This window comes from Bos indicus, chromosome 1, assembly GCF_029378745.1.
Source record: "Bos indicus isolate NIAB-ARS_2022 breed Sahiwal x Tharparkar chromosome 1, NIAB-ARS_B.indTharparkar_mat_pri_1.0, whole genome shotgun sequence".
NCBI lineage: Eukaryota > Metazoa > Chordata > Mammalia > Artiodactyla > Bovidae > Bos > Bos indicus.
This window is the reverse complement of record NC_091760.1, coordinates 39,334,502-39,346,460: the sequence shown is the minus strand read 5'-3', so window position 1 is coordinate 39,346,460 and position 11,959 is coordinate 39,334,502. Positions and strand designations below refer to the sequence as shown.

The window sequence follows — 11,959 nt, the reverse complement described above, 5'->3', positions numbered from 1 at the left end:
ATGGACTGTGGCCCACCAGGCTATTCTGCCCATGGAATTCTTTAGGCAAGAATACTGGAGTGGGTAGTCATTTCCTTCCCCAGATGATCTTCCCAATGCAGAAATCAAACCCAGGTTTCCTGCATTGCAGGCAGATTCTTTACTGTCTGAGCTACCAGGGAAGCCCTTTCTGAATGTAAGGCTCTGGCCAAATAGCAGGAGGGCGAAAGGCCACCCTCACCACCACCACCAGCACCATAGGCATGGTGTCTATTCCTTTCCATTGTTTTTAGTTTTATTAGTAAATCTTTATTTTTTAATTAATTTATTTATTTTAATTGGAGGCTAATTACTTTACAATATTGTAGTGGCTTTTGCCATACATTGATATGAATAAATACTAGTAAATTTTTAAAGAGAGGCACAAAGTTAAAAATAGGTTCATATTTAAATGATGAAATACAAACATCCCTGCCTAGAGGATATTTGGAAAAGTAAACTCCCAGTTAGGGAGAATTACTTAATGATTTCCATAAAGGTGAGTGCACGCTGGTAAAGAGCTTTAGAGATTGAGAAAAGGCTGAAGTTAAGCTATTCTCCCCGGAGGATTGTAGAAGCAGTTTATTTTAAATATGCTAAAATGTTAGGGTATAATCTTTCTAATAAGATGAGATCAAAGAGGAACCAACAAAAAGAACTAAGAAAATAGATGCTGTTTCAGAGTTCAAAAGTTCAGTAATATGTGTCTCCCGGCTTCCTGCAGACTTCTGCTAGGGTTTCTCAGAACGTTCAAGATTTTCCAGAGCTTGGAGAGCAGCCAATAAGGATTTCTTTGATATTTCTAAACATAAAAGCACCCTCTAGCTTCCACATGGACTATGTTCTAAGAGTTCAGGTTGCTGAGTATTTATTTAGGACTCCGTTTGCATTTTCCCTAGAGACAATCAGATAGCTAGAGAGCCGAAGCAAAGTTCTGTCCTGAGAATTATCTGAAATCTAAATGCCATGCTGTGATGTATCTATTAAAAAGCTCATTCTAGATCTCAACTTGGAATGGGAGGGATACATTTCCTATCAGAGTAAAAGTACTTCAGTTTCAAGTCCCGGGGCCAGGGGCCTGAGCTCCAAAAGGCAGAAAAGGATAAAATATGGGAATGATAGGAAGTCTAAAGGTGAAAATCTTGAGAACCAGGGAGCAGGAAATGTTCCTCTCTCCTCACACTTCACCCTTTACTTCCATAACCCTGGGTCCTTCTCACTCTGGAGTTTGAAAGGTTTGCTGTCCTAACTAAAGCACTTTGTAATAAAATGCCCAACCATCCTCCCTACTTTTCTTTTATCCTGAAATAAACTTATCACCACTTTGAGATTTTGTAAAGATTTATATTTTAGGCAAAAGTACAGAGCAGCTATTAAAAAGAATATTTCCTATTTTGCTTTTTTTTCTTTACTTTGCCTCATGTGTAGATATGTAAAATTGCCATGAATTCAAAAACTATCAGCTGGCTGTAAGAAGCACCTATCAGCTTTAAAGACGTGACAGAGTTAAGAAATTTTCCAAAGTTGCCAAGCCTCGAAAAAGTAGTTTAAATCACAGAAGAATGTAGATTAAGAATGCATTACCTATTTCTACACTGGGTTTTTTAACCATTTAAGGTTAACATTCATTTCATGTTATATAATTCAGAGCTGAAATGAAATTTTAAAACTGGATATTTGATTTAACTGCAAAGAGATATAATTAAGCAAATCCATACCCGGTTATGGTATACCTGCTAGGGCATAAGAGATATTTTGCCAATGCATTGGGAAGAAATAACCAAATAAAACAAGAAATAACCCTCAGGTTAAGAAAAAAAACTGAAGAAAAGAACATATATTGCACAGAGAAAAAGAAAAAAAATGACCAAGGATAACAATTGTTTTACAGAAAGAGGAAAAAAAGTGGCTGAAAGTAGAGTGATTCCTTTCTGTTCTCAAAACAGATGGGTAATTTGCAAGTAATGTATAGATTTCAGAAGTGTCACAACAATGAGAACAAAGCAGATGATTTAACTTGGCTCCCACCCTTGGATTAGGAGCAGGCACATTAAGGATGACACCCGCATCACCGGCCAGCCACCCTGGGAAGTGTTTTGGTCACTCTCAAAACCCAGAGTTTGCTGTCTTAAGGGACACAGTGGTTATATACCAACCACTGAATAGCTGTATTTCACACTAATACGCATTAATGTTATTTTCTTGGGAAAGTATTAAGATACCTGCTTTGTATTAAAGAAATTCTTAGGAATGCTACCAAAAGGATACATGCAAGGACAGATAATCCATGAAACTAATCTGGAAAAATCACACAAGAGAGGACACTAACGCACATGATACTTATCTAATAATGAAAGACATTTTTTCCCTCTTCCATAATCTAAAAGCACTCCCCCACATTAAGTGCACATAATTATTTTTTTTTATTTTTAATTGGAGGATAATTGCTTTACAGTGTTGTGTTGGTTTCTGCCATACAACAACGTGAATCAGCCATAAATATACATACAGCCCCTCCCTCCGGAACCTCCCTCCCACCCCCGCTACCCAATGCCACCCCTCTAGGTTGTCACAGAGCACCAGGTTGAGCTCCCTGAGTTACATAATTATTTTAAGTCTGGAAAAAAATCTTGGGGAATCTTTTCACTATAAAACAGTCATCTACTCTCTGAAATTTTCCATAATATAGAGAACTTTTTATCAAGAACACATGATCAAAGCTGGCTTTCTATAGTCAACAAGAAGCTAAAGTGAGATGGGAAAGGATTTATTTGGTACCCACTTTATTATTCGATGGAAACCACCAGATGGCAGTGTGTTGGGCTTTATCCTGGTAATTTTCATTATGCAGTAATGTGCTTGTGGTTGGTCCTCAGGGAAATGCAAGATCGCACTTTGGTGTAGAATCTTATAGGAAATATTTAAACATGCCAGTAAAGCTTGTTCTATTGCTCAATTTGTGACTACGATCATTTCTTTGCTCTTTGCTACCCACAGTGAAGAAATTCAACAACCACAACACTCTGTGCTCCTAACTGCTTAACCAGAGAAGGAAAGAACCACTTTAGGTAGATGGGAGGGGAGTGTCTTGTGGTTTTTGGATTTCTGCGCTGTGGTCAGCTGATAGCGAGAAATGATCTCAGTCACAAAAACAACAGTGATATGGGCATCTTGTAGTTTATCTAAATAATGTTTAGTGTTTTACACTGGGTACTTTACAGTCATTATTTCACTGATCTCCATGACATGAGGTGTAGAGATGTTGACACTATCTATTTTAGAGAACTTTTTTTACCAAGCAACAATTTTTTAAGAATTCAAGTACTGACAAAACATAGATTAGAAATATAATTCTGATATTTAATTATCTGTATTATGACTTAGTGAATATTTGTGATATAGAGCATCTAAATGAAATTTTAAATCTTCACAATGCAATGATGTGTACAGAATCACCAAAATATTTTGACATTTTTACATAAAGGCCTGACAGATGAGTAGCTTTGTGACCTTGGGAAGGTCAAAGAACCTCTGGGCCTAAATGATTTCATCATGAAATTAAGAAGGGTTGAACTTCATCTCCATCATATCTGCAGTACAGTGAAGTTTGCAAGTATAGACTTTGAAGTCACAAACTCTCCAGTTTGAATTCCTGCTCTGCCATTCAGTTGCTGAATTTTATTAAGTGTTTAACTTTTCGAGCCTCAGCTTCTCTACCTCTAAGGGTAATAATAACACCTATCTCAATTTTCTTGTTCAAGAAAATTATGTGCAATAAATGTAAAATGTTCAGCATAGTTCCTGCTCTATTCTAAGCATTCAATAAATATTAGCAAATATAATTCTAGGCTCAAGCTATTAAAGAGTTTATTAGACTTGACTTACTGAGTCAAGGCAATAGGTTCTGTACAGTTGATCCAGTTTCTGCCAATAGATCATGTAGCACTACTTAAATTTTAAATAAATTTAGTAAATAATAGCTTACTGTGTTGGCCCTCCCTATCTATCCAGTTTTGAAAAGGGGGTGAGCAGGTCTAGCCAGAAAGTTCAGGCAGATATCCAGGACTCAAAGAAGAGTGACTTAATCAAAGTCACAGCTGGTATGAATGGCAGAGCTTTATCTACTGTTCCAAAAGTTTTGGCTTGCAGTAATGTCCTTGGTCCAGGCTGCATCATGCCAACCCAGTAATATTTCTAAGTTTGATTTAGGTTTGGCTGCTCAAAGCATAGATCACAACTCCAGTCGTCATGACATTTCCAGTCCAGGGCCAGATTCTACCATCCTTAAATGTTATAGCCATAAACAAAGCAGGGGTACCCGGCTAAATTAAAATGAAGAAGGAAATTTTATCCACAGGGAAGTATATTTTAGTTATTTCACCAAATTCAGATTAACCCAGGTTAATTTGGTGGTATTTCCTGATAAAATCTTTGTTTATGCATAAGGGAAAAGATTCAAAAGTCACCCACTATGGTCTAAGTAAGCTCTGATGAAGAGTGTAATATACAATTTCTCTAATAGTCCCACTAAAATACCTATGAGGATTCAGAAGGGAAAAAATGATAAGAGTAAAGACTTAGAGCCAATATTCAATCCAGAAGCTAACAAAAATTTTCACTTAGTGTCAGAGTAGGGGGTAGAAATAAAAATCACAATTAGCCAAAAAAAAAAAAAAAGTGCAGCAAATATGTTCCAAAGATGATCATACTGATATTTTCCATCCTATGTATTCTTACAATATAACATTTATTGTCCATCAGAAGGTGGACTCTATTTCGCTGTCCCTTGAATTTAGGTCTCCTTAGTATGTGCTTTTCGGAGAAGGAAATGGCAACCCACTCCAGTATTCTTGCCTGGAGAATCCCAGGGATGGGGGAGCCTGGTGGGCTGCCATCTATGGGGTCGCACAGAGTCGGACACAACTGAAGTGACTTAGCAGCAGCAGCAGTATGTGCTTTTAGCAGATAGAATATGGAGGAAGATATACTGCATGACTTCTGTTGATCAGTTAGAAAAACAATGCTGCTTCCACCTGGCTCTCTATCTCTCTGTCTCTCTTTGAATTCAGCCACCATTTGTGAGGAAGCCCAGGCCACATGGAGAGGCCGCCAGTTGGTGTTCTAGCCAACAGCATCAGCTAAGGTCTAACCAACAGCCAGGATAATCAACCACTAAATACACAAATGAGTGAAACTTCTAATGATTCTGGCCCTCAGACTTCGCAATGCCCCAGCTGATACAGCGTGGAGCGGAGATGAGGCACCCTAGTAGGCCTTGCCCAAATAACCAAATTTCTAAGCAAACTAAATGTAACTGTTTTAGGTCACTGCATTTTTGGGTGGTTTGTTCCACACCAAGAAGATAACCAAAAGACCCTGACACAGACACATAAAAGAGAGGGATCCTTCTGTTCTTATATTGGAATCAGAGATCCTGTGCTCTTCTCCCACTGGCCCTAGTGTTCAGAGAATCAGGTTCAACTGGAAAATTGGACTGCTCTTCCTCCATGAGCATAGTCACTATCTTTACAGTTCAGTAAAATACTACGATAAAGCAATTTCATGGCATTCACTAATATTTACTGAGTGATATGATGAGGTACCATGCTAATGATTTTGCCTGAAATTTCTCATTTAACACCCTCAACAATACCATGAAGCATGTAAGAAAAGTTCAGAAAATTAAAAAACTCACCCAAATTCCCCAGCTCTAAGCAGAAGAGCACTATATAAAACCAGTATAACCAGTATGCTGAACCATATGTTAAAAAAAAAAAAAAAAAAAAAAATTCCCAAGCTCTTTATCAGTGAGGAAATAAAACTTTCACTGGGTGCCCTTTGGAAAATAATAACAAAGAGAATATGTTAAAATCAAATAATACGTCAACATTTATGGGATGTGGCCAAAGTTGTACCAGAAAACCAGGGTAAATTGTACTACTTAGAATAAAATTAAGGGATTTTAATGCTTTCACTTTAAACAAAGAATAAAAATAAATAAACCAAGTATTCAATTCAGTAACTTATGAAATCAATCTAAAGAAACAGAATGGATTATCATACTGGTTAAAGCATAGATTAAACAAAATAGAAATGCTCAAGGTATAAAGAAAAAATACAGAATAAATCCAAGAGCAGTATCATAAAAAGACCAGAAGTTGCAACTATTGTGTGTACTAGTCAGGAAAGGCTAACTTCTAGGAAAAAAATATAAAGTTTCAGTCATTTAATAAAAGTTTATTGAATGTTTATGCCATAATCTTATGAAATGGTGATAGGAGCAGGCAGGACTTTGCTTCACAAACTTGACTCCTTTCATTTTATCTGGAGAAGGAAATGACAACCCACTCCAGTATTCTTGCCTGGAGAATCCCATGGACAGAGGAGCCTGGCAGGCTACAGTCCATGGGGTCGCAAAAAGTCAGACATGACTGAGTGACTTCACTTCACTTCATTTTATGATGTCATCATCTTAAAAAATAAATTCCAAGGATGCCCTAAAAAAGAAAGAGAGTTATTGTTCATTGGTGATTTTATGGTCCAGATTTAAAAGCTGTATAATAATTCTGCCACATTCCTTCCATCAGAATGAGTCATATAGCTTTATCTATATAAACAGTCTAATAAGAGGAAAAACAAAGGGGTTTGTTGAACACATACCACTGTCTCTGCCATAATCCTCCTTTGTAGTCAATAGAAAATCCATTTTGCTTTCATCCCACATGTAGAACACACTCGTCCACTCTCAAGGAAACTTTAACGTCCTAAGCATTCATTGTAGTCAGTTGAAAGTTCAAGAACTCCTGGTGACACAAGGTTCTTCTTAACTTGTTGATGTTACTTCTCATGGTCTTATGACTAGTGAACCAAAAATAGAAATTATCTGCCTCCCTCTGACACTGAATAATGATGGAACCATGAAAGTATAACTGCAGTAAACATTTATATTCAGAAAAGAATAGAAATCACAAAACAATTTTTGGTGTACAGCAATTCTGAAGTCCTACGGATAAATATTTCAAATCTGATTCTGTTCTTTGGAAAGAACATCTTCATTCCTTTTACATTTGATCTTGCCTTCTCCATTAGGGTAATGTGGTTTTTTCCAAGTCAAAATCTTCATAGCCATATTTAAATAAAGTTTGGATATTCTGCCCACTCTGGAGACAGAAAAGTTTTGGGAACTCACATTCTGCTCATGGCAGGCTTAAGTTCCAAGAGTTGAGTTTTAGCTAAACTTTAGTCTGAGTTAAAATTTAGTAAGAGAATTTCAGTCCTGGCTTATTGTTTATTTGGGCTTCTTAGTCTTCAAACAGCATGATGCACAGCAAACATACCCAAGTTTTTTCACAGACATAGTTCCCAAATCTGATGTATTTATTTGTTTGTTTGTTTGTTTTTTGCTAACAGGTCACTCCAACCATAAGGGCCACTTCCTTGAGACTATCAGGCTTGACTAGAAAGCTTATTTTCAACAGGTTTCTTTGTTCATGCACTTTCTCGGTCATTTTGGCATCAAATTTTTTCTCCATTGTCTCAGAGCCACAGTCAACTTTTCCAACTCTTCAAGCATCTTTATACTGGACTTTCTCTATTTCCATTAATTTATGATTACTGGTTGGTCAATTTTCCCCTGAGGTCACCTTTATCTTTCATTTCAGTTTAGTTCAGTTCAGTCACTCAGTCATGTCCGACTCTGTGACCCCATGAACCGCAGCACACCAGGCCTCCCTGTCCATCACCAACTCCCAGAGTCCACCCAAACCCATGTCCATTGTGTCAGTGATGCCATCCAACCATCTCATCCTCTGTCATACCCTTCTCCTCCTGCCCTCAATCTTTCCCAGCATCAGGGTCTTTTCAAATGAGTCAGCTCTTCACATCAGGTGGCCAAAGTATTGGTGTTTCAGCTTCAACATCAGGCCCTCCAATGAACACCCAGGACTGATCTCCTTTAGGATGCACTGGTTGGATCTCCTTGTAGTCCAAGGGACTCTCAAGAGTCTTCTCCAACACCACAGCTCAAAAGCATCAATTCTTCGGTGCTCAGCTTTCTTTATAGTCCAACTCTCACATCCATACATGACCACTGGAAAAACCATAGCCTTGACTAGACAGACCTTTGTTGACAAAGTAATGTCTCTGCTTTTGAATATGCTGTCTAGGTTGCTCATAACTTTCCTTCCAAGGAGTAAGTGTCTTTTAATTTCATGGCTGCAGTCACCATCTGCAGTGATTTTGGAGCCCAAAAAAATAAAGTCAGTCGCTGTTTCCACTGTTTCCCCATTTGTTTGCCGTGAAGTGATGGGAGCAGATGCCATGATCTTCGTTTTGTGAATGTTGAGCTTTAAGCCAACTTTTTTACTCTCCTCTTTCACTTTCATCAAGAGGCTCTTTAGTTCTTCTTCACTTTCTGCCATAAGTGTGGTGTCATCTGCATAACTGAGGTTATTGATATTTCTCCCGGCAATCTTGATTCCAGCTTGTGCTTCCTCCAGCCCAGCGTTTCTCATGATGTACTCTGCATAGAAGTTAAATAAGCAGGGTGAAAATATACAGCCTTGATTTACTCCTTTTCCTATTTGGAACCAGTCTGTTGTTCCACGTCCAGTTCTAACTGTTGCTTCCTGCCCTTTATCTTTGGCAACCATACTTACTATTAGCCAACATACTCTAATAGTTTTATTATTTCAATGCACCTTCCCTAGGACTGCAAGCTGATAAGGCATTTGGTCTGCCCCACAATATGGTAAGTTATAGTCTTACCACATGTGTTGTCAGTGCATTATATGAACTGCCATATTTCCGCCTTCAGTATCCATTTCCCTGTATCCGTTTCCACCTTCAGTATCCATTTCCCTGAGTTCTGTTACCAAATTATTGCCATGACCATGTACTTTCAATTTTTATGATGGCCACAGATAATTTATGAATAATTTAAAATAGGTTTGTTGCTCAAAAAGAAAGCCAAAGACTCTGTGGCTTATCATATTCCAATGCAGATTTATAGGAGGGATTCTACTGTATGCAGTCATTCAGCAAAGGAAACTTGTTTTAGTTCCACTCTCTTCAATATATGTTTGCACAATCAGTATAGTATCCATGAGTCAGGCATGTGCATCTGCATATACATACTTGAGCCAGAGAGAGAGAGAGAGAGAGAGAGAAGGAGACAGATACAGAGAGAGATAGAGGGTTTAGAGAACGCACATCTGCTCTTAATTGGCTCAAACTGAAACTGGCATCTGACTTTTGCTTAAGTTTTATCAAGTGAACTAGTCTCAACCAAACATGAAGATCTACAAAGAACAATTTAGTTGTGGACTCCAGCAGAATAAATGGATTGGGTAAACTCACCAAGATTTTCTAGCTGGAAGAGCACATACATTTGTTGCTCTGAGAGAGTCTACAGCCTAGACAGCAATGATAAGGCTAGGAAAGGAAAATGCTGTGTTTAAATAGGGTGGGACTCATTACCAGTAACAAATATCTGTGGAACAGATATTTATGACCATGATCTGGATAACAGGAAGGACTGGATTTAAGGCCTTGATACCTAGTGATAAAAACAGAAGAGAAGATGGCTCCCTCCAGAAGAAGGAAAACTAGGAGACAGAACTCAAGTTCTAGAAGACTGGATCACCATAGTCAGAGTAAAACCACAATAATCTTGTTTCAGTTTGAGGCATCTAAATTTTTAATTTTTAAGTAGGATTATTTATTACTGCTTTTCACCACATTCTTACATATATCCTAAGATAAAGATTGGTTCTAAAGTATGAACAGCTGAATCTTTCTAGGGTTAGCCTTCCATTTTTGGAAGGATGTAGAGACAGAAGCCAAAGCACCACACTAGCAGGCTAAAAAAAAAAAACAAAACAAAAAAAAAACAGAGACAATCTGAGACAGAAAAGAAGATCCATGGACAATGGGAACAGATACTCAAATTTCTCCAGTCCCTGCTTTTGAGAATTTACTGATGCTAAAGATCCAGGTGTGACCAAGAAACAGGATGCTCACTTCAGAGAACAGCTTACTCTCAATTGCAAAGCCAAGACTAATTGAGAAGGTATCATTCAACCCAGTGGGGTCAGCCCATTTCATCATCACCCTACTGGTGTTCTCCTATAAATATTTGATTCAAATCAGAGTCTAAAATTTTGATGAGAAAACAATCTAAGAGAATTAGACAGTGTAACATTTTAAAGAACACTAACTTATTTGAGGGGAGGTTGTACTAAATATAAAACAATTTTAAATGCTTTGAATTCCTAGTTCAGCTCTGTAGAATGAATACTTTTCTCTGCCTGGGCATCCCAGCTTTTTGCCATTAACATTTGTTTTACTAATTAAAAAAAAAGAATGTGAATCAAAACTAACAACTTGCAGTAAATAGATCTATTTTATTCTGTATTTTATGAATGATATTACTTCCTAATATGCTGTGACTTGCAATAATCATGTAATCTCTTCTGCATCAGTAAATAGTGATTTATTCTTCTGAAGCTTTAATATGATTCATTTAGCAAGTAGCTTAAGTACCCATTAGTTAATGCTTTGCTGCTGCTGACCTTGGTAGATTTTTTGATAAAGCTTTATATAGCACTTATAGGTCACAAAAATGCCAACAATGTTCATTATGGTCATTTTCCCAACTGCCTGATAGCAAAATGTTTTCCTCCAACTCATTTGTATGTATATCCCTTAATTAATTCTTCACCTCATGTCAAATTATAGTGAAATTCTTGTCACTTTACATGCAGCATGACATTTACACAAATATCTCCTAAATTTATCATGAGCAGTGCACACAGAATTTGTATCCTGTGACTTGAAGGCAGATAAACCATAAACCTGGACCCCAATACCTGCAGACTGAAAAGCATTAGGGAAATTAGAAAAGTGAGAATCTTTGCAAAAATTGAAAATGTTCCTTCTTTGCCATCCTCAAAGGCAGCATGACAACTAATTGCTGTCAACAAACAAATGAAATGATAGCATTTGACTGTTCAGGACATAAGCATGCACTGAAAACACGAAAGAGTTCAATGAACAGAATTCAAAATGTTTAGATCCAAACTAATTTCTAGGTTAGGAACAACAAAGTGATTAAATCAATCATTAAATTGGTTTACATGAGATGCATCTAATACAGGAATGTTATAGTAGCCCCGCTTAAGTTACTAAAACAGCAAGCACATACAGTGTATGGTTTAGGCAGAGGCTTTTGGACTTAGGCCATTTAGGCTTGCATCTTGGCCCTTCCAACTCACTGTGTTACTTTGAGCAACTTCTTTGTTACTTAAATGTCCTCATTTAGGAAGTGGCAGAAGACTTATAATAATATAAAGTCTTATGAAATTTAAACGAGTTAATATTTACATGTAAAACAGTTCTGAACAATGCCTGGCACAGAGTAACCATTCATTAGAAGTTAGCTATTATTAGTGTTCCATTACTGTTAGGTTACATTAGTGTTCCTAACTGGCAATGAGATAAATCAGAGATGTGAAGTGACTTCCAAGATGGACAGCTGTTTAGTGGCCAACCCTGTCCTCTGAATTCCAGATCCCATTTCCCTGTCAGCCTTCTCTTGAAACTTCTCACACAAATTGAAATAAAAACAGCATGGGTTTCAGCAAGATGGTTAATTTTCAATTTTGTTCCTATTTAAATGATTACTGGATAGTCCTTTCACGTGAGTAAATTGCAGTAATTTCCTAGCCCCCCCAATTTTTTCCCAGCCTTTCCTTCCCTCCCCACAAAATGCCTGAAAACCTTTTTAAATTGAAATACAATCAATTAGAACTCAGATAAGATCGCATTTTCCCTAGACCTTGCCAGGAATCAACACTTAGTCAGAGAAGGGCTAACCCTCAAAAGGCCCCAGTTACATGAGCTACATTTTTTTGTCACCCATTCTTAAATCACTGGATGACAT

The 11,959-nt window shown here is 37.4% G+C and overlaps 1 long non-coding RNA gene across 1 annotated transcript; it reads right to left on the bottom strand.

Annotated features, from left to right (window-relative positions):
* Nucleotides 1-6,240: 6,240 nt before the first annotated feature.
* Nucleotides 6,241-8,417, bottom strand: LOC139178442 (uncharacterized). Its single transcript, XR_011562880.1, has 2 exons — nt 6,679-8,417; nt 6,241-6,515 (listed from the first exon to the last, which is right to left on the bottom strand). It is a non-coding gene; the product is annotated as an uncharacterized lncRNA (long non-coding RNA).
* Nucleotides 8,418-11,959: the final 3,542 nt, after the last annotated feature.